This window comes from Haemaphysalis longicornis, unplaced genomic scaffold (genome assembly GCF_048455015.1).
Source record: "Haemaphysalis longicornis isolate Haplotype H1 unplaced genomic scaffold, Haemaphysalis longicornis Haplotype H1 scaffold_1, whole genome shotgun sequence".
In the NCBI taxonomy this organism is placed as follows: Eukaryota; Metazoa; Arthropoda; class Arachnida; order Ixodida; family Ixodidae; genus Haemaphysalis; species Haemaphysalis longicornis.
The window spans coordinates 348,698,132-348,722,050 of NW_027526203.1; the positions used below are offsets into that span (position 1 = coordinate 348,698,132).

The 23,919-nt window shown below is 48.9% G+C and overlaps 1 protein-coding gene across 6 annotated transcripts in view; it reads right to left on the minus strand.

Moving 5' to 3' along the window:
- Pan (transcription factor pangolin) overlaps nucleotides 1-23,919 on the minus strand; it is a 229,668-nt gene that overhangs the window by 91,060 nt on the left and 114,689 nt on the right. The window contains exon 1 of one of the 6 annotated variants that reach the window (XM_077685790.1): nucleotides 4,595-4,752. The exons of the other annotated variants lie outside the window; for them this stretch is intronic. The gene's annotated coding sequence lies outside the window, so the exon portion shown is untranslated. Of the gene's footprint in view, nucleotides 1-4,594; nucleotides 4,753-23,919 lie in introns of those variants that run through there. 6 annotated transcript variants of the gene reach the window in all.

Consider the following 23,919-nt stretch of genomic DNA (forward strand, 5'->3'; position numbering starts at 1 on the left):
CATCAGAAAAGCGGCCGCCGCGGCCGGGAAACGAACCCGCGACCTCGTGCTCAGCAGCGCAACGCCTTAGCCACTGAGCTTTGTATATAAAATTAAGGCAAGCTGAAACCCGGTGTCCGACGATTTCACTTCGCATCCGTCTCGCCACCGACGTAGGCGACGAGATCGGCGGCAGAGACAGAGAAGTGAAACGCCATGCGTTGGTATGAGCTCCCATTAATTGTTATAACTCTTAGCGCATGCGCAAGGCGCGCACACGGCCGCTACACGCACCGTGGGCGGAGTGCACAGCGGCGCGAGAGGTCGCGTGACACTATCACGTGTCATTCAGCAAGAACGTGGGGGTGAACCCGCAGATAAGCTCGGTGAGTGCACCGTCTGTCGCCCCCGTCTCCGTGTGGGCTCGTAGATCAATCGGTAAGACAACGGGTTCTCGCTGCGTTTCTCTATTCATTCCAGGTTCGATTCCTGGCGGTACCAGTAACTTCTTTTATTTGTTCGCGGGAGTTTTCTGATGACACCAACGGTCGCGACAGAACCCTTGGGGGGTAGAGGTAAAAAGCTTCGCTTTACAACCCGCAGGAAATGCGACAACCAGTACAACCGAAACTTCCTATTGAACCGCTACAAGTTATGTTCACTGACCGTGACACTAATAAAGGGGTGCACTAATAAATGGATGCAATTCATACACGCCCCAATATTTGGTTCAAACCGAGCACTCGATCATATCGAATTCTCAAATACGAATCGCATGACGGGAACTGGGCCCGAAGAGGCGAACAAACAGCTGCTACATTCATTAGCGGTGCGGTCCTTGCTTCAATGGCAGCCTTTCCTGCACCTGATTAAGGTGGTGGTGGCCACAGGAGGAGGAAGACTTCACCCACAGAATCTAAACCGCTTACGGTCACCACATCCAACGAGAGAGGAGGTCCAATACTGGTCAAGAGGTCAAACACGCGTCAATACTAATATTTTTACCGAAGGAAGCACGCAGTTGCTACGGCGTTGCGCTGCTGAGCCCAAGGTGGCGGGTTCAATCCAGACTGCGGTGGACGCTTTCAGATGGAGGCGAAAAAGCGAAAACGCCCATGTGTCAAGGTTTCGGCGCCCGTTACAGATACCCAGGTGGCCTGAATTAATCCGGAGGCCTCCCCTACAAAGCCCCCACTACACTACACTACAGCCCAGGTGTAGCTTCGGCGCCAGGTGTAGCTACAGCCCCCCCACCTCCCCGTAAATAAAATGCACTAATCAATTATACCGCAATTTCTCGTGCTTAACTCAGCACTGCAAACTTGCAATGATATTCAGCCACAACATAATTGGACTAATCCGGCTCTTCCAGTACCCTACTATATAAGCTGCATCTCACGCTCAAGGGCTGCTATTCCGCTTGGGTGTCTAACGGCTGTGCTACATGGCAAATTTAGATTGGCAGTTGAACGCCCCTTATAAGTGGGCCCAGTATGCATTTACATGGGGCACTCGACAGACAATTGGTTCAAAAGCCTTCCGAAGGCCTTCGAAACGGCCAAGCAGCACTGGTATACGATTACATTCGATTTCGTCCTATTCCCCTTTAATCCCACGATCTGGAGCGCGCCGATTGCGGTTCCCGAACCACGTCTTCGTCAGACCCGTTGAACAAGACGACGTCCGCAGATCTCAAGTAGATCAAAGATTCCCCGACCTCTCACGAACAGGACTCCTAAATACCTCCTCTAGACAGGCTGTAAATAATTTCTATGTTGCCTCCACGCTTTTTTTCACTTGTTGTTGTGGATATTTATGGCAGCTGTAAATCATTTGAATATAACCTCCGTGAGCCCTATAGTCTCGCCTTGACTCCCTGGGTACTGCACTGCTCCCATGACTGCCTCACTTTTTACTGAATAAAATGCGTTTTCGCAATGGTGAATATACGCATATGAGGTTTGGGAACACCCGCTGTCTCCAGCATAAACAAACGCGTAAGCGCGAACATAACAAACGCAGACATGCACATCATAATTACCATCATTATACTACAACTCGCACATTTCCGATGAGGATAAAATCAACGTCGAATGCTCTCGGATGGAGACGGAACATATATTGAAGTAACTGAGCAATATTTACTAAAAAATACTTCAGCACAAACAGTTGTGGCCTATATCAACGAAAGGCTCACCCAGCTCATAGAAAAACGCCCCCCCCCCCCAACCCCCCCACCCCCAGAAAAAGGTCCCGTTCCTTTTCACGCAAGACAACAGCTCAATATTTTTGGCAGGCTCCTTCCGCCAGGAAGGAGCCTGCCAAATCACAAGAATAAATAAAGTCAAATCACAAGAATAAAATCACAAGAATAATTCAATTTCTCTTTTGAAGGAATTTGTAATAGAACAGAACAGCTGTTGGCAGTATCAAGCATCGGATTGGCCCGTGTTATTTGAGAATTTTGGCGAGTTAACGCTGAAAGAAGAAAAAAAGGTCGAAAAAGACACAGCACTCCCCCGTTTATGCGTCCCTGCTTTGCAGCGCCACCCCAGCATCATGAACCCGAGTGTCCTAACTGCTGCAGTATTTTGGAGACGTTTTTCGAGCAGCAGAAAGACCTTCCGCCACAAGCAACAAAACCGCTTTTCGGAGAAACGAAAAGCACACTGAGAGCAGCAAACACAAAACCACCACTCCTGGAGCAGGGAAACATCCGTTCACGGAATAGTGACTGCTATGCTTGAATGACCTATTCGGAAGTCCATGGAGTAGTTTTGTACATCGCTAAATGTCAATGAAGTGGTGCGCTCCAGACGCCCCCCCCCCCCTTCCCCCCACTCACACACACACACACACAAAACGAAAACCATTTCAGAACTTATTTTGTTTCAAAATGAATTAGTGTAGGTTATCGCCATCGAGAACAAAGTACAACCCCCGATTAACATTGTGTGCGAAAGTAAACTTAGATAACGTTAACAAAGAGAAATATTAACTTTGTAGAGCTTGGAGATGAAATTTTAAAGAGCTGCCTAAATTTATTAAAAAGCTTCGCCCCGCACCCCCACTCCCTTACAACAATAATTTAATAAACGAGCATGCATTAACACCGCCCTTGCTTCGTTTTGCAAACATAGCACTTACTGGGAAAAAGAACCAGTCCCAGTTGATTGTCTTGCTCGGATGTAGCACGAAAGGTGAAAAATGCTGTGTAAATCTTTCAATAATAAGCTTAGCTAGCAAAATCCTCGCACGGCAGCGGGTCAAATACTGCTGACGGTATATGTAATGAAGCACAGAAATGGAATAAAGCTGCACTCGGAACCCAATTCAACTATGTGCAGCCAAGTGTTCCTAAACACGACGAATATTTGAAACACAGGAGCCACAGCGACACACCCCAGTCTCCGAAGGTGTACTTCACAGCGTGAGTCCAGATCTCTGGCGGCTCCATTACCTTGGGAATTTAAACTTAGCCCCCCAGCTCGCACGCAATGGGACTTGGTTTTATGAATTTATTCGCAGACCGCGTGCATCATGACGTCTGCACAAGGCCCATTTGAGTACCCATGCCAGAACCGGAAGGAGCATCACAGCAGCGGTTCTAACGTGCACCAAAGCCTACTCAAAACAGGAAAAAGAGGTCTTCCACTATATCTTTGGTTTCCTGTATACGCGAAATTATCTACCTTCCGCACTAGCGAGCGCGTGCACGCTATCAGTGTTCAAAGGTCGACCGCGCCGTAGGGGATTAGATAACAAGCATCCCAGAGGAAGAAGCTGTTGAGAACAGCGGCTGTATTCGCAACGCACGGCTTTTGGTTGCATGCTTGTGAACGAAATAGGGGTCCGTTGATCATAGCTGGATGGCACATTGACAACGGAGCTGTTGTTTCTGGCCGTAAGTTCACCGTTGCAGGAAAAAATATCAAGAAAATCTCGAGCGCTCGTGAGCGCGTGCCTCGCGGCGACCGCCGAGTCTCCATCACGCGCAGCGGCTTTAGCAAAAAAAAAAAAAAAAAGCGAAAAGCCTGAGAAGCGAGAAAATGGCGAGCGCACGCCTTCCGGCGACCACCAAGTCCCCGGTTCGCGCAGTGGCTTTAACAACAACAACAACAAAAAAAAAAATCCACCGCTATTGCTAAAGATGAAAAGACGCCCTGCCTGTGAGGGGTCACCGCGGCCGCCGCATTGTCTAGAAGCTATCATGGATAATTGGAGACATGGCTACGAGTGTGCCAATCCTTCCCGAGACGACCTGCAGATCCCGCCACCGCTGCTTCGAGTCGATGAGGAAGAGCTGGTGGAAGTCTACAATGCTGAGGATGACTTTGCATCCACCGGTCAGCGCGAAGAGGACGCCCTCTTCGATGCGTATGACTAAAATTACTAGCGCTGCAACTACGCGAATAAACTACGATATTGAAACTTAACTACTGGGATTAGCGCTTTAAAGAACAGGACACACGTAAGAAAAAACGAACAGGAATGGCGTTTTTTCTTACGTGTGTCCTGTTCTTTAAAGCGCTAATCCCAGTTGTTATGATCATGAACCAACTAGCCCAGCAGCGAGTTTTATGAACCGAACTATGTGTTGTCCGGCAATGCTCACCTACGACAGCTCCGTCATTGCAGTCTTCCGCGTCAGTGTAAGCGTGTGAATTCGGGGCGCGTGCCAACGGATATGTCGGTGGCTCAGACCCGACATGCGTTCGCGGCAGCATAGAAAGAACGGTTGCCAGACAACGTCGTTCTTTCGCAGCACGAAGCGCCTCAATCAGGGGTCATAGAGGGACTGAATGCAGCGAGAGTAACAAAACGCGTCGCCGGGCAACACGCCGTGTGGCGCTGCAGGCGGGAGCGTTCGAAGCGCGTCGTTTGCTATCGTGCACTGAATAACCAAGCGACGCCTCTGCCGCCTGAGCTCCGTAAGTCGCATTCACCGGAGCTAAACGACTTTCGCAGTCTATGTGCCCAAACCAAGGAGGAGGTCAGCGGCACAACTGCCACGGCGGAATAATGCACCTAATTTGCCATCCTGAAGTTGGCCAGAATAATACTAAAAATAATTAGTTTAACAATAAAATACACACCCCAAGAGAATAACTAGATTAACAATGACGGCAGAAAGTGCGCTCCCGCGAAATAGGCGTTCCTTTCGAGGAACGAGCCTCACTTTTTCTCCATTTCCTATTTTCACACACACAAAAAAGAGACGTTCCCCAATGCCTCTCCCGGCGTTCTTCACTGCTGGCTTTCCTTCCTGCGTTCATTCAACCCCCAGACCCTCCTACCCTCCAGCCTTTACCCCCACCTACGCCGATATACTCTCCCACTACCGTCAGTCCCGCCGCTACTACCCACCACCTCACCCCTCCCTTCCCACCGCGGACGCTCGGATCTGGCGGCGCCTACAGACCAACACTTTCTATAACCACCAACATCTACACCACATATCCCCAACCACCTACTCCCTAAACTGCACACCCTGCAACTCCCCATTGACAACACTCCACTTGGTGTGGCAGTGCCCTACTATCCCTTCACCCCCCACCCACCCAACCTACGAGCAGTGGGAGTGCGTGCTGCGCAGCGGCCAGCTCAAGGACCAGGCTGCACTGGTCGAACGGGCTAGGTCAGCGGCCGTGGCACGTGGCCTACCGGACTAGGATGGCCGCCCTTGCCAGTCTTCTTTTAACACCCTTTTTACCCTCACCCAATTTTCAGAAATAAGTGTTTACTCACTCACTCACTCACATTCAACTAGCCCCTCATCTCAAATTATGGAAAACTACATGCATAGCGGGGGTCTCGATTCTGGCAGTTTCAGCGTCACAAGTAAGCTGATTGAAAGCAAGTGCTTTGCCTGTCACACGCCCGAAGAGACAGCGCATCACCTTGATAACGGCATGCATGGAAGGAGCAGCAACAGCAAGTTTCGCGGTGCGGTTGTGGCAGATAAGGCACAAACTCTGACGCGATTTCATCTTTCTTTTAGGGGCGTAGCCCCTCAGGGGTTCGGGCTGTCGGCGTCTCATGCAGTCGTCGCAACCGTCGTCTCATGTATTCACGGTACTAAAACACAGGGACACTCGTTTACGCCTCGCGCTGGAATGCTTCGTGCTACAAAGACACGCGACTTTTACAGCAAAGCTGTATACCTCTACCCTCCAACGGTTTCATCTCTGTTGGCAAAAACGCCAATGCGCCAAGAATACGCTTATAAACTGCACGCTGCACCCCTCCCCAGGTTTCACGTTAGTGAAGATGGCCCGGGATTTTTTTTTAATCTATTTTAACTCTGGCTAGCTCAGAGGGAGCCTGTTCGAGGGCATTGCTTTACGATGGGGGCGGGAGGGCCGACACGTGGTATTTTTCATATTTCACCGGGTTTCTTTTCTTTATCGGTCAAATAAATGAGTACGCAATTAGTTCGTCGCTGAAAATACCGCAGTTAGATGCCCCTCGTGGGGCATATAACAAGTGCCTCATGGACACTAATGATTGCGACAGTATTTCTCGAGTTAGATAATTAATTACAATTAATGAATAGATCTCGTTAACGAAAAAAAAATACTGACCGGTATTTCACTGCACTGGAAACATTATGCACTAGGTTTTCTTGGAGTAAAATCACTGCTCTTTCTAAAAATCTTGGTGCATGATAGCTGCGACCGACACCCTGTATATAAGGCTCAACTATACGCCTCAAGCATCACGATCGCTGTGCCGCCTGCCGCCGCTCCTCTGCGGCATTTACGGGATGAGCGCTGCGTGGCTGATAGACGCTCATGCAATGTTTCGGTTCTCTTTCACTTCTCCCTGCATTTCCACGCCCTCAACAACTAGTTATGGTGACGTCTGTGAGAAAATAGTATGTTTAGGGCACTTCAAAAAACACCTGAATCTTGGTAGAGCGCTCGAACGCCAACAAGGGCTACCGATGAAGGCGGTTCTGCGCGCTTCTTGACCGTTCTTACGGGCGTCAGCGACGGCAGCAGCATATCACCACTGTCACCTCCAAACACGTCAGGCACAAGTGAATTCTACTGTCACCTCGTTTAGACTTGATATTAGCGCAGTGCGAGGTTGGTTTCGTTTTGCAGCGCGGACAACAAATGCGGCTTTGTTTCTAATATATACGTCGCAGAAAAATGCTTCGGGGATGTGATTACCCAATACCTGGCAATAAGTTGTGCCTTTTATGGGAATACGCCAGGTAGGACTCACCAGACTAACTAGATAGATGCGAAATACACTGCTATTTCGCAAGACATGGGGGTGGGGGTGGAGACGCTTAATTGTCGTTGTGTTCAAATGCGGAGCGAAATCAAGGAAGGAACGTTTCAGCAGTAACACACAAGCGCTGCGGTTCACTTTACTTCTGCTTTTCGACTTCAACGAACGGCTGATCACTTGGCGGACGCCTTTTTTGAAGAATACAGGGTAGACAGTTCACAGGCGATAAAAGGTGTCATTGGAAGGGTGTGGTATCTGATAAGGCCCTCTGATTTCAGTTTGTGCTAGATTCTACGAGCTCCTTGCGTCTAGTTTAGTCGCGGTCGCGGATTACTCTATAAGCCCGTCTCCACGCTGCTCACGGAGGATAAATGCAACAGATGAATTTTTGCGAGCGCTCACCTCACGACAAGACGACACAGCAATAAAATTTTTTGTCGTGCGCTGATTTCAGAGTATATTTTTCACTATCCGTCGTACTTCTTTCGTTGAGTGTTCGTGAAATTTATGCCTCATTGGCTTGTCCGGGGTAGGTATGATACAGGCAAGCGTAACTGGCGTGCTGTCAGGTATCAGATTATGTAAGCACACGTACACACAAAACCGCTTTACTTCGTACTGTATAGCCGTAGTATGACCATTTGAGGAAACGCTGCTTGCGGAGACACTAAGTAAATTTCAGGGCAGTGTAATTACAAACAGTTCTGTGCATTAGCCGGCTTGCAAACATTTGCAAACAGTGACTGCTCCACATAAATATGAATTTCCAAAGCATACAAACGGTGAATCTACGTCGTGAACGCTCCGCGAAAGCAGCGGCGACAATGGGGAGCGGGCCGGAGCCTCCCGGCTGCTTTCGAAACGGGCCGCTAGGGGGATTTCAGTGGCGCCCCTACAGGCAGCGCTCGAGGCGTATACTGTACAGGCGTCCACAGAATAAACCGGACCAAGCAAGCGGCGCGCGATAGCTATCGGTGCGACACCTTCCGGCCCAGCGCCTGCTGTCGAGATAGCGGAGGGCGCATGCGTATCCCTCCCTATAGTTTGTGCATGTCAGTTTCCTTGACTGCGGCTGCAGCACTCCGTTCCTCTCGAATGCGACGCGCGACGGCGCCTTGCGCGGCTCGCCTACCGAGCGGGCGTGATGCATGGCAGCAGCCGGCAGCGTGCGCCATGCGCTGATGCCGCGTAACTGTGCGTTCATCTGAGAATGTTTGTTCGACGCTCTTTTTATCATTTTAATGACTGGAACGCAAACTGGCGTTGAAGAAAGGCCGCGATAAAGATGCACACATGACTAAAACAGTGCTGGTCGTTATGCGACGAACACAGTTGATAGCAAGAACTGAATACAGCGAAGGTTTATTCGGTTCGGTACAAAAAAAAAAAAAAAAAAAAAACCTCGGTGATTGTCTGAGTGGTTCCCCTTATTAATTGTGTGTGAAGTTTCCGTCGTTTTTGATAACTTCACGAATGCGTCGGGGGAGCGACTCATAAAGCGACTTTATGATTTCGGGACGGGGGCGCAGGCGTTCCCATTCATCTTCCACTGCCTGCCACAACTCGTCCCCGTGCGACCGCAGTCATTTCGTTTGCCGAGATACATCTTCATAATCCCCCACACATTTTTTATCGGATTTAGGTCTGCCCCGCACGGAAGACACCGCAGCTGTCGCACCGCGTGGTCCTCGAGCAGTGAGCTCACGGCTCGTGCTGTGAAGACAGGGGTTCGGTCCTGTTGCAGGATGAAGCACCCGTCCAGGACGCAGGGGAGCAGACTTGTCGAAATGATGTTACAGTACTGGGAAGCATTGAATGGCCCAGAAATTCTGACGAGGGGTCCCAGGCCGTCCGCACTCATTGCGCCCCATATGCTGACGGAGCACCTCCCACTGGAAAGGACGCTTTGGATGTAGCCTGGCTGGTATCTAAATATCATCGGATTAAATACAGAAATACATTCAGCAAATATATCTCCGAGGAAATATATCTTCGAAGATGTTAAGAAGGTATACTAGATAAATCAATGAAAGGACATTCGCCGTGTTTGATAGTTTACATCGATTGAAATTACTGGCACATTTTTTTAGCGGGAGGCTGCACCCCCACTGCCACGTAGGCGAACAGTATCCTGTATAAAACTATGCATCAATTTCATCCTCTTTCCGCATCGGGAATTACAAGCCCCGTTAGCCGATGCGGGTTACCTGAAGTGTTTCGTAAAAAAAACAGCGACAAGAAACGCTTAACAAACGGTGCTTATAAAACTACGATTAAAACGTTTCAAATGAACCCAGCTGAATAAAATTTACAGGGACATTGTATATCGGTTGCTCCGAAATATAGTTATTAACAGGTAGTTATGCATTGCTAGACTTAACAATTACGCTTAGCGTTGCACTCGGGACCCCCGAAGGAATGCTCAGCAATTCTCACATTAAACCGTGCTCCCGATTTGACCTCTTACACATTAAATTGAGAACGACTCAGCGTGCAATGGAGCGGAAAATGACAGGTGTAACATTAGGGGCAAGAAGAGAGCGGAGTGGGTCAGAGAACAAACACGTGTTAAGGACATATTAGTAGAGATTAAGAAAAAGAAATGGACGTGGGCAGGGCATGTAATGCGAAGGCAAGATAACCGCTGGTCATTAAGGGTAACAGAGTGGATCCCTAGAGAAGGCAAGCGTTGCAGGGGGCGGCAGAAAGTTAGATGGGCAGATGAGATCAAGAAGTTTGCGGGGATAACTTGGTCGCAGTTGGCACAGGACCGAGGTAATTGGAGAATAATGAGAGAGGCCTTTGCCCTGCAGTGGGCGTAGACAGGCTGATAATGATGATGATGATGATGGTGATGATGACTGTAGTAGTTTATATATCATCTAGAATGCGCATTACCAGCTACGTTTCACAGTTCAGTTTCGTACCTGCAGCTCATCGGACGCCAAACACGCCGCTGTTGATCCCAGCGAGTGGAGAAAGTCGATTCGTCTGTGAATATAACTTCCTTCCACTCGTCCGCTGTCCACCGCTCCACTGCCCGGGCGAACTCCAGCCTTTCCAGCCTCTGGCGGTCCGTCAGGTGCGGTTTTTGCGCTGCCTTGCAACTCCCGAGTCCCGCCTCCTTCAGCCATTAAATGACAGAGACATTCAAGAGACATTCAATGACAGCTCCTGTAGAATTTATTTTGCAGGGAGGACGGGATCTGCAACAGCGGCGGCGACAATCAGTAGTTGCTACTTCCCACTGGTGACTTTAGGCCGCCCGCTGCGCTCTGCGTCAATGAGTCTGCCCTGATCATCGCGGTAAGCTTGAATAATGCGGCTTACAGAAGTCCTAGACCTCCCGGTGAGGTGGCAACTTTCCCACTGAGTAGTCCCTTCGATGAAAAGTCGCACGATTTGCCTCCGTTGCTCGATGGGGACGCGGGAAGGCATTCTTCACGAATATGACAATGCAGGACGAGTTACGTGCTTTATACGCTTCATAGCTATCACTGTCCAATGGGTGACATGGAAGGAAACGCCTCATTACTTTTCGATAGCAATTCACTCACACCTACAGCTGTGTATATCGGTCTATTTTTCCGAAGCGAATAAACTCTTTCCTTCCTACTTTCTTCCCTCCTCCCATCTGTAAACCGCCTCTCATATGCCGCACGGAAAAAACTCGAAATCAAAAAAAAAAAAAAAAACATTGCTGTTTTTAGTTCTATCAGAGTCCGTCAATGCATTGACGGACTCTGGTTCTATCAACTGTGTGTTTGTCGCATAACGACCAGCACTGGTTCAGTCATGTGTGAATCTTTATCGCAGCCTTTCTTCAACGCCAGTTTGCGTTTCAGTCAATAAAATGATAAAAAGAGCGCCGAGCGAACATTCTCAGATGAACGCACAGTTACGCGGCATCAGCGCATGGCGCACGCTGCCGGCTGCTGACATGCATCCCGGCCGCTCGGTAGGCGAGCCGCGCAAGGCGCCGTCGCGCGTCGCATTCGAGAGGAACGGAGTGCTGCAGTCGCAGTCAAGGAAACTGACATGCACAAACTATAGGGAGGGACACGCATGCGCCCTCCGCTATCTCGACAGCAGGCGCTGGGCCGGAAGGTGTCGCGCTGATAGTATTCGCGCACCGCTCGCTTGGTCCGGTTTATTCTGTGACCGCCTGTACGGTCTACAGAATAAAGTTGCCCATTATCCTGTGGCCTGCCCCACAGAATAGGCACTGCCTTAAGTCAACTTCGTTTGGTATCAACGAACGTTACGGGAGACTAACGTCCTTATGTCTCGATTAAAATTGGCGACCCTTTAAATACGTTATTTATTTATTTATTTACTTTAATTTCACGGTATTCGGTAATCCCACACCTGGATTACCGATCGGAATTGCACAAAATATATTCCACCAATAATATTTTAGCCTTATCTGAACACCCAGATGCCAATTCGGGTGTTGCATTACGTACAGTGAGTGGCTTTATCAATATCATGCGGCTGTACAAGCAATTTTTCCTTTAGGGCCGAAGGCTGCGTTCCCATTGTTTGGAACTTTTCGCCCTATGCGGGCGACCTGTTTGAGCATAGGCGTTTGTGTGCTTTCTTCTGTGCCCATCGCCCTTTTTGCTTCTTACCCTACCTCCAGTAACCCTTGTATCACCAATCTTTTCACTCTTACAACGCTCCAATTTACCCTTGCATTACCAATGGTACTGTTGCAATTCTGAAGAAAAAACAATTCTGGTACAACAAACAGAAGCATAATAAACATACAAAAATATTACATAGAGCGGTTTATAAGATTACGGTAAAAAAAGGAGTACTACTACCGTTTGATTCAACATGTAAATGGGGATTCAAAAAATATATAGAACATTGCAAAAGGAAATGCATGCAATTCTCGTCTGCAACGTATTCTACCTTTAACCGTACATGGAACACTATTGAATGCTTCAATTCATCCTTTACCCGTATTGGCCCGTCCTTGGTGTCGTCATCCGTACTGTAACTACACGTGTTTAGGCAGTTGCATACACAATATCTTCTTTATTAACGACATTGAGTTACGTAAGTTGTTATCCACCGTGACAAAATTGTGTAATAACAAAACTCCGAGGATGGATGGAATCACAGTACGTCTGATCAAGCCGGACAAACGTATTAGGCCCCATTCTGAGCCACATTATCAACCATTCCCTAGCTACCTCGTCCTACCCCGCTCCTCTAAAAACCGCCAAGTATTACTCTCTTCTCGAATCAACAAATGCCTGTAACATATGTCCGCAACAGCACGGTATCCAGCCGGAATTTTCTACTTCCACCGCAGTTCAAGCATTGGCACAAAATGTCAACTTAACTAGTAATGAATTAGTTTCCGTTGTGTTTCTTGACATTGAAAGGGCATTCGACACTACTGACCATCATTCAGAACAAATAAAAGAAAAACTATGGCTTTCGAAATAACAGATTCGAATTCTTCTCCAGCTGCATATGCCATCGTAGTCAGGTTGTTACCCTAGGCGGCATACGAGCAGGGGCCCCGCAGGGATCTGTCCTGGGCCCTTTCTTCGTTATATTATATGTAAACGACTTGCCGCTGGTTATCAATTCTGCAGAGCTACTATTGTACACGTACGAAGCAGCATTAACTGTTACGGGAGAAAATATGCAAGTATTGAAACAAAAATAAATGCCGAATTAGCAAATATATCAAATTGGTTCATGTCAAATAGACTGACCGTCAACGCGAAAAAAAAAAAGATAATTCATTTACGACATAAGCCCATACATGCAGGCAGTAGTCAAGTACGGATATATAATTATGCACTCGAAAGTACCAACTCATTTAGTACCTTGGAGTAGTTACTGACGACCATTTGCACTGACAAGCTACTATAAACAGAGCTTGCTCAAGGTTATCTTACAGCCGTCATGCATTGTTACAAGCGAGAAATTATTTTGATCCGGAAATGTTACGAATTTCGTACTTTTCACTCGCCCACTGTAATTTATACTACTGCATAGATTATTGGGTTGAACATACACCACATACTATGAAACCTTTACGAAAATTACAGAAGCGCTCACCAAGAATAATAACACACTATCCATGATCACCCCAGCGCACCCTTGTTTCGCAAATTTCACAGCTTACCTATGGACACGTTACGTCACCAGAAAACAGCCATTGCCATTAATCATATCATAAGGTATGCCCGCCCCGGTCATTCATCCATTCGGTGCTGCTCACCCTACCCACCATACATTCTGTTGGTAATAACTCCGACCTACCTCCCACGGAAAACGTATAAAGAGAAGGACTACAGTTCATTGGTAGCAAAATATGGAACAGCTTGCCCGCGCTCATAACTTCCCCATAAAATAAAAAGAACAGCTTCTCCTTAATCAACCTCCGTCACTGGCACACACTCCCGAAACAGGAACTATAATCGGTAATTTCTTCTTTTCCAATATCACGATAAGCCCAGCGAAAGTTTACTGCGTAGTTGTTATTCTTCATTGCATTTATTTTTGTTTGTGTATAAAAATTGCACATCTCCGTTATTTTATACACGCTGTGTGTGATTATATATGTCTGTATTCGCTGCAAGATCGCCATATAGGTGGCGACAGCGTCGCGCTGCTAGTGTGGATCACGGTGTAAGAATTCTTACACCGTGGTGTTGATGCTCCGCTGAGCGGTACCGGGGAATGCACAATGTGGTCGCACTTCGTGCCTTTTTCGCGCAGGATGTCAGCGTGAAAGGCGCAGACAAGAGTGGTATGCTGTATTTCGTTTCCTCAACGTTCAATGTATTGCACGGAAGCGGCAAGAGGTTGATTGATTGTAGGGTTTAACGCGCCGACGCAACGCAGGCGATGAGGCGCGCCGTAGTGGAGGGCTCCGGATTAATTTTGACCACCTGGGGATCTTTACCGTGCGCCGAAATCTCGTACACACGGGCGTTTTTGCTTTTCGCCTCCATCAGAAAAGCGGCCGCCGCGGCCGGGAATCGAACCCGCGACCTCGTGCTCAGCAGCGCAGCGGCAAGAGGTTCTCCTTACTATGTGCCGAAAAGGCGGCGACCAATCGGGAATCCCAGAACGGCCAAAATAATGACAATGAACTTGTACGACGCGGCTCGTAGCAAGCTAGATCTTTCCTGAGTATGGCTTTGAGCCTTTAATAAAACTATCAATAAAAACAAACTGGGGAGCCTCCATTTCTGGAATTCAGCTTACAACAGCAGTTTCAATCCCTAGCATTGGTAGCATGACGCATTCTTGTATTCGTGGGATACCCTGAAATGATAACACCACTTAACGGCCCCGACAATTGTTCTAAGGGCTTACGATATTTTTTGTGCGTTCGCAAGGCAACATAAAATGACTGAATTTTAACCAGCGCAGAGATATAGATGCAACCGTTCAAAACAGAGCTTTTGCGCGCAGCATTAGTTAAATGAAATTCTAGCGACTTTGAATAACGGTGTCGGGTCACTTATTTAAGGTTGTCATCGCAAGTGAACTCATGAATTAAGTTGCTAACGCGCGCAGTACCATCAACATCTCATGATTAGCTAGACTTGCAAAGTGACAAGCATTACAGTGTGTAAACGAAGCTTTTGGGACCTCACAGTGAGCACAGATTTTCTGTTACGGCTGCACTGTTGACCATTTGCGTTCCTTATAAAATCTAACAGGGCCTAGAAAAGCGAAATGTGTTTGCATTCTTGCGCAATGTCGCTTACGAACCATAAAGATGGCAAATGAAGTTGCCCTGTTGCAGATGTAGTGGAATGTTCCTGTTATTTCTCGTTACAAAATAGCGCGATGGGTACCCGGTAACTGCTTTGTGTTGTAAACAGAACCTCGCTATTGTCTTGGCACTTAATTCTTGAGGATTGGTTAAAAAAAGGCACGGATAAAAGTTGTGCTCTTCTTTTTTTCCGCGCGTGCGCGCGTGCGTGCGTGCGTGCGTGCGTGCGAGCGAGCGAGCCAGCGAGAGAGAGAGAGAGAGAGAGAGAGAGAGAGAGAGAGAGAGAGAGAGAGAGAGAGAGAGAGAGAGAGAGAGAGCCTCTGACAACGTTCCAAACGCAGCGAGAAGAGAGACCATGGAACGGGACAAACCAAACGTTGGCGATCAGTATTCCTTGAAATTTGAAGTACGCTAGGAGTCGCGTTCCGTAGCGGTGAAAAAGCAGTACTTGAACAAGTAAACGCCAGTATTTTGAAAACTGATTAACCGCCCATTTGACCTGAGATTGTCCCGATATTGAGGCTCGTCGTTTTTTTTTTTTTTTTTTTTTTTTCAAATCGGTATTTAGAATCAGCATTATGGGGAAAATAAAAATACAGCGAGTTGTGGTACACACCCTCCACTCATGTGGGCAACAACGTGCATTATATTACGCGCTTGCTACTTCGTCTTTAAACTTAGGTCCACATTAAGGGGTTAGGACCTGACCATATTAGGCATTTGGTTATGCTGAGTGAAACACATTTTTGGACAAGGTGATTCATGTCGTGATTTGAAAATGGGACATATAAAAATTACACACGAAATGCCACAGGTCAGACGGAAACTCCCAACTGCTCAATTTTACCGAGATATCCCCCTGAAATATTCTTGCGCATCGTATTTTAAATACTAATAAAATTAGCAACACACTATACGCAACGACTGTCCAAAAACGGTATTTATTTTCGAAAAAGTACGGGAAGAATTCTACCACACAGGCGTTTCCATTTGTAAAATCCGTCCCCGTAAATATTTGTATGGGCGATAACACACGGGTTGTGTGCAGTGTAATTGTTTTTGTTTGTTTCTTCTTTCTAAAAGGACACAGCGCAAGTTTAGAAGGGTTTGTCAAATGTGCGGGTATGCACGGGTCTTGTCGCTTCTTAGGCGTTTTGTGTATTAAACTTTTATCCTTTAATAACCACCACGTCACCTTCAAAAAGCACCCTTTGACGTTCCCGAAACGGCAGACGACTGCACTCATCAATAAAAAAGGTGCAATATGTCGAAACAATGGTTATAACACGTTTCACGCTCAAGCGGTGACAACGGCGACGATGTTTCTTGGAACTAAACTAGCGCATTATCCCGTAACAGCCGCTGATTATTGCGTTTCTAGATAAAATCCGCAAGCAGAGGTAACTATGGCACTGTTTAGTGCCAAACAAGTGCACATTTCCGTTATTTGACGTGTGCAGCACGCGTCCTGCGCCGCGCCATCCACACTAGGAGCGGTTCGTCCCACCGCCGCCAGGGGCCGACTGAGTTCGATCTCGAGGCGAATAGCCAACACCTCATGTATTCGCAGCTTGTGTTTTGTATCTTGTTACAACGCCTTGTATCGCTACATTGATCCCTGACTGCGTTTGGCTACGGGTCCAAGCAGTTCTTTTTATCTTTCATGATTTAAATGTAAAAAGAGTGAAAATGAAATGAATTCCCTTCTGCCTGTAAGGGCCATCTCCTTTTTCTTTCCCCACCCATATGTATCGATTACCTACTTCTTGGCCTTTTTTCATTTGTTCCCGTTTCGTGCAAGCAGTGAGACACCCGCATTTACGCAGTTTTGTGCACTCTTTTTTGTTGTTGCTCGCTCTTTTGTTGCCCCACGAGCCCATCCCGATTATATGCCTACACCCCATTTTCAAATATCTCTCCCCGTCTGCGTGAAGGAAGGCGGACTAAATCTGTAACCTTACTCTGAAACTAATTATATATATATATATATATATATATATATATAATTATAATTATTTCTACGGATGGCCCAACGCGACGGAATTCGGAGATGGTCCACGCTGCTTAGGCGCCCTTTCGGCGCCGCAGCTTCTTCTCCCTGAGAGCAGAAAGCGGCGCGCGTGTTCTTCCCAATCTCGGAGCCAGGAGGAGCCAGAACAAGGAGCGAGAAAGCGATCCCGGCTCGTTTAATGCCCCATAAAGGCGACTGGCGCAGCCGTGCCGGGCGAGCACCGAGCAAGCGTTTCCGGACCTCGGGTTCCGGGAAGCGCAGGGTTCTCTCTGCGAGATCGTCATCTGCGGCCCGCCCTGGCGATGTCACCGAAGACGGGAGTCCGCGCGCTTTCCCACGAAGCCGCGCGCGTCACCACCACCACCACCACCGGAAGGGGGACACCCCCGCCAGAGCAGGCACTTCCGTTTATGCCCGCGCCTCCAGCCACCGAAATAGACGACGACAGCCATCCAAATGGGCAGAAATTTCACTGCTGAAACGCGGGGCCTGACATTGTGCCACCCCGCACGAATGCCCAAAACCCTGGTGTATGTGAGCGCAGGCTAGGCCATTCTTTTGCAGGTATTGTGGCACAACTCAGTTGTTGTTCCTATGCATGACCCACTCTGTATATACTTAGCCACCGAGCAGCCACACGCGAAAGAGGCTAGCAAGTTATGACAACTTGCAACCGCCAAAATGTGGGTATAAATGAACATGCCACCAACTTCAAAAGCCGCTACACACAGCACAGCTCCAGAAAACCAAAAAAGAAAGAAAATATGTATTCAATGACAAGCCCCACGTATCAATAATAAAGCTCGAACAAAGTGTGCCAAATATGTAGCGGGTTCCCCACGGCTTCAACCCCAAACCCGCAAACCCATCCCTACAACGACCGGGTTCTCAGTTGCAGCACGTTTCCTTCTTCGCCTCAAGACGCTTCGGAAATAGCGGCTCCGGTCTTTTCGGCACATGGCATTTCGGTACGGTCTTTTCGGTGCACGGGTGTTTCGAGACACGGGCGGTTCGGCACAAATACGAATTCAGGAGAGCACTTTAGGCTGCACGCGTTGTTGACGTGGAAGTTGCAAGCACGCAATTCATACCTATTTATTACAGACGTTCTCGTTCGCAATTCCGCGTTATTTTAGGCCAGGGGATTGTTATGCGGCCTCGCCAAAAGACGTCTGTTTATTTGCTTCAATATTAGCTAGAATATTTGCAGCATATAGACAACCTCATTGTTCTTTTCTTTTTTCTTTTGGTTCTGGCGACTTACTGTCGCGAAGCCTCCGTTCTGTTTGCTTCTTCTATTTTGTAGCATCCTTCTTCAGTCGCAAAGCCCTGCTTTTTCCAAGAAAGGCATGCGGCGTGCGCGCTGACCGACCAGAAGACGCGGATGTTAAGGGGGACCATCGGCCCAGATTGGGTTTCGGCGCGGCCGGGACTTTCATGACATACCCCCGTGGCGTGTGCGCTGGTCGCTTTCGGGCTCCGGCTCCTCGGTGTAGTTTAGACGACCTTTCTGTTTTTTACACTGTTTACTTTAGTGTTTTGTCTGAACTACCTCAAGCGCGCGTTTTCGGGTTCAAACCTTGTGTGTGCGTGCGCGTAAATGGTCTTTTTCACTTCGGCGGGAACATGGCTGATTGGTGTTACAAGCGTCTCCCCGATTGGTTCCAGCAAGTGGGGCCAGAATGCACTTTTCTTCCACGAGTCCGCATGCAACGACTTAAACCCTCTCCGCCGGGTTCACGGTGGCGGAGTGCAGCGGGCGGCCTGCACCAAGACTCACTTTAGAAACTCTGCCGCCCGTCGTCGGGCCCTCTCGCCGGGAGACCGCGATCCAGTCAGCCATGCCCCGTTAAGTACTCTTGTTCTTTCGACCATTTTTCTCATCTGATGTAATAAGTGTATTCTTTCAAGTTGTTATGTGCTAAATGTCACCAATGCCATCAGTAAAGTAAACAAGCTAACCTCGAACCTTTCTTCGACGTCTTGAGTTCTTCACCGCGAACATTATACTACCGTAGCGGCAGTTACTATTGGACAAATTTCGCCGTTACATTATTATCACCAGAACTTTATGTAACAAATAAGTGACAGTATCGTCGTGTCTTAAGACTCGTGTTTTTTTTTTGTAGGGACTTATCATCACACGTTTTTTTCTTCTTCAAATATCAGTGACAGTAACTATTTTTTTTTTTTGCACTTCGCAGAACCTGAGACAAACGCTGCGTAATTGAGCGCCACCGCACAGGGAAAGAAACCTGTTTATTTATAACGTAATGGCAAAAAACTTGCAATTTCTTGGCCTTCGTCATTTGTGCGCGTTGCTTTCTGCTGATAACGCAAGTACTTAATTCGTCTGCAATAAATCTGTAATAAATAGGCCCGAATGGCGTGCTTGCAACCACTACGTCAAAAACGCGCGCAGCCTAAAGCGCTCGCCAGAATTCGTCTTTGTACCGAACCGCCTGTGTCTCAAAACGCCCCCCCCCCCCTCCCCCCCCCCAAAAAAAATTAATTACCATCTCCCATGCCGCGGCAAACGTGAAACGGGTACGCATCACCACGTCAACCTCCACTCCTACCAACGACAGCACCACGCATGTAGCAGGCCAGCTTCAGATCACGCAAAACAAACAAACAATCAGAAAATAAAACGCACAAACGCACACACACACACACACACACACACACACACACACACACAGAGAGAGAGAGAGAGAGAGAGAGAGAGAGAGAGAGAGAGAGAGAGAGAGAGAGAGAGAGAGAGAGAGAGAGAGAGAGAGAGATGGGGCACCAGAAAAAGCGCTGGAGATAGCAGATTTAGCAAAGAGAGCCAACGCAGCTAGCATCGCGCACGCGCACGTTTGGCGCACACGCGCATCTCGTAACACCGATATGCGCATTGGAAGAGGAGAGCGGACGTAGCGGGAAAACAAAAAAAGGCAGCCCTGAGCGCCCGCACAAGTGCGTCGGCCCTGACGACGCACGGGCGAGCCACTCTCCGGTTGGCGCGCATTTCCAATTCAGCAGGTGCTGCTGCATGTATACACAGCACAGCCATCAGCGGGCCTGCCTCCATCGCCACCGCAGCGACAAACATGCACGGAAACAAAACAACCACCAGCAGCGAGAAAGGAGTGAAGCCGCAACGGACGAAAATGCAAGCGGGTTCCTCCGGGCAGGCGCCACTTGGAAAAGAAGCGTAAGTGCTGCGCCTCTCAGCCTCTCCCCCAACCTTTCCTTTTTCTTTCTTTCAACGGCGCTTGGATTTCTTCCTGCGGCAAACGCGCGCGAATCTCGGCCCAGCGCCGTTACCGCACAGCGATCTTGCAGTTTCCGTTATAGGCGACTCGCGGAGGAAGTGCTTATCCCCTCCGCCCCGCGGCACTCAAAACACACAAATCTAGACGCGCCCCTCCTCTCGCCGCTTGTCAAGCAGTTCGCGTCACTCGGAGCGCCTGCTGAAATGGGAAATGAATGCCTAAGACGGCGGTGTATACATGAAACGCACGTCTGCAGCAGACCTGGCGGCTCCGCACGGAATGCCAGCAAAGGCGCAGAGTACCCAAAGTGAAGGTCTCGTGGTTGCGTTTTTCTTTGTAATTTTACATGCTCGTGAAACTTTTTTTATGACCAAGAGATTGCAAGATATTTCTTTCTCCGCCAAGCAGAAACCAGAGTGCATTTAGTTGACGGTAAAACGGTAAAGGCAAACCAACGAAGCATCAAGCCGACGAAATAATTAAGAGGAAAGGCCGATACGGAGCTGCCCGATTGTGTCATTTACCGTCTTCCCGACGCACACAAAAATAACTTCACGGATACAGCAAATGGTAGCGGCACGTACACATCTTAAATCCTAACGCCGTAACCATCCCGACAGTTCGATTACATGATTTTTCTCGAAGAACAAAAGAAAACGTCTCGTAGCCTTCCCTGGAAGACGTACACGGTAAAAGTTGGCTACACATTTCCCCGGGCGCGGTTCCTTTAGGCGCCTTTACACCGAAATAGAAAAAGCATCGTCACCCGTTGCCTCCGACATGTGTGGTGTGTATCTCAGGAAACCAGAAGGTGGGGAGAAAACTCGGGGTTGGGAGGCTGATAGCAGTGCTCCGCTCCGTGAGTCGAACCCGACGTTTGACAAATCCAACGCGGCCGGTATTATAGCCATAAGGGCTTGTGGCAGTTACACGCAATATTTACAGCTATGCTGCAATTTTACACCGATATGTTTTGTTTTCGACCATCGCAACATATAAAGTAAAAAATTACGGTCCTACCTGACCCCATTCTCATAAACAGGGCGCGAATATCAAATCGGGAGCAGTGACACATCACACCGGCCCCAGGTAAAATGCATGATCAAGCTCGGCAGTGAAAACTGACAGGCCATTTATTTACGGGCGACAGGCGGCGAGACAACTCTGATGGAACGGGTGTACACTGTGGGAAAGCAAACAATGGCTCAGAACCATTCGGACCTCCGCTTCATTTTTTTTTTTTTTTACCATGTTCGAAGCTGCACTTCGCGACACGAGCTCGACATCATACGTACCCTTCCCCCGAATATTAATAGTTGTGCCACGACGACGCTTCCGCCTCGAAGCGCTTCAATGAAGCGCGCGAGCGAGAGACTGCGGCAGCGGAGAAGGCCACGGCCAGCGCTTTTGCTTGAACGGAGTGGGGAGCACGCGAAGACGGCCGCAGTAGCCCCTCTTCCCGGCAGAGGCCCATTGCCTCAGCACAACGGCACAGCCGCGACACGGGCAGTACCGGCGCTGAGCGGGGTGGGCGCAGAAAGGATGAAGCCACCGCCATCTTGCCAAATAAAAGGCCACCTCTTGTGCAGCCTCGGTGCGGAGGTTCCGCACATTTTGCTGGCTTACCGAGCAGAACGAGCACAGAAGCCAGGAAAGGCACTCGCCAGAAATGCGGCCCACATGCTGGCCGCAGCTTATTCCTTTCTTTCGCCTGTTATTCGCAGTGATATGCCAACACCTCCGACGCTGCTGGCTACGCAAGGGGGCGGAAAGGGGGACGAAGAGAATGGGGCCCGGGGCGTCAGGGGAAAAAGGAAAGAGGCAGAGTTGCCGCATTGTGCGCGTCTGGAAGCAGTGCAGCTCAGCGCAGGCGCTTCTTTAATCGGGCTGTCCATTTGCCCACCCGCAGGGGCCACCAAAGGGCAGGGCGCAGCAGTGTGCATAAATCCTGCCGCTGCTGGGCCGTCCGGAGGTGCGCGCTTTCCGCCGGCGCATAGCATCACGCACGCACGCACGCCCAGAACCCGAGCCCCATGCTGTGGGTGTCCACAGACTAGTCTCCCCTCGCCTCGGCAATGGAAAGGGCCCGGCATCCCCAAGGGCGCGCGATTCGAAAGAAAGAGGGCGTCGCGGCGGGAACTCTCCCTCTCCGCGGGGCCACTCCAGGCACAAGACCGCAGAACAGTGGCCATGGCCGCCAAACGGGGGGCACGCGGACCTCAAATAGGGCACACCGGCGGGCCGCGCTCAGCGCGCCGTGTCCAAGCGGTTCGCGCTGGCCCATTGTCGGCTGCCTTCACGCTGTCACCAGCCCTGCGAAACCGGCATCGTTCATCACCGCCACCATTTCCCGCCAGCACGTGTTGCGCTTCGCCAAATAAAAGGGGCGGGCCCACGGGACGTCCCCGACGTGCAGAATCTGGTGAGAGTACATCTTTCCGCTTAGCGTGGATTAGTGCACCGAGACTTCAAGAATTTCGACCACGCGGGTCTTGTTTTCGTTCTATTTTTTTTTTTTAAATCGCGCTCCCGTGAGCTTTTCGTACTCAGTCTCGATCAGAAATGCAGAAATGTCATGGGGCCACAAATCGAACCCGCTACCTCGCTGGTACACGGACCACGCCACACCCTAAGCAAAAATAAATTGGTATACTGTGGCCTTAATTTCACTTAAACGGTGCAATGCAACCTTGACAGGTCGACCCTTATCACGCAGGTATTAGGTTCACGTGACCCCAAAGTAACGGGAGCACGAGGACTTATGCCCATTTGCCTTCCACGATTGTAATGGGGAAGGGGGGCATAGGGACAACAAGACGCGAAAACACAAGCTCCTGGAACCTTGGATCCGCGTTTATCAACAGGTGCTCGGTGATTCCGCGCATACCACGCGCTCGTGAAATGAGCGTCACAGCCGGCATCGTGGCGTGCCCTTGGAAGCTAGAAGGGGAAGGACTGGACGAGGGCGAAGGTGCATGTCCAGCTCACAGGCGGTCGTGACGAAAGACGTGCAGTCATGGACAAACGAAACGCGAACACGAGAATATGAACAGGACTCACACAAGCAGCGCGATTTCTTTCCGTGCAAGTCAAAATCACCGGTGGCTTAATTACAAAAACAAAGTTGGGAAATGCGGCCTCCCAAATATACCGATAGAGTGTCATTATTGGACCTCCACAAAACAGTATTTCTCAATTTTGCGTGTTCTTGTTCATATTTTCGTGTTCTCGTTTCATTTGTCCATGACTATACATTTTTTTGTTCCCGTGGTAAAACAGCACACGACATGCTCGATTTCCAGCGACTAGTGAGGGCGTGTGCTGCGCGCATGCCCACTGGTTCTTTACTTTGGGCTCCAGGACGAAGCACACACACACACAAAAAAAAAACGCGTTTTCGGTACAGCAAGCTTGTCTTCCGGCATATGTATAAAATGAGCCATACTCTAAGGGCATACTATCCGACGGGCTGGATAGCTATAACTCGCATAAAAAAGATGTTTCTTTGCGCTATCTGTACGCACAATAGGGTTTTAGTATCGCGTTTTTCTTTCTTTTTTTTTTCTTTTCGCAGCACTGAGCTACAAGAACAAATTTTGAGACACGACACTCGAGAAATTTTAAATAAAAGCATCACTACCGCAAAAACAACAACAAAAAAGAAGACAGCG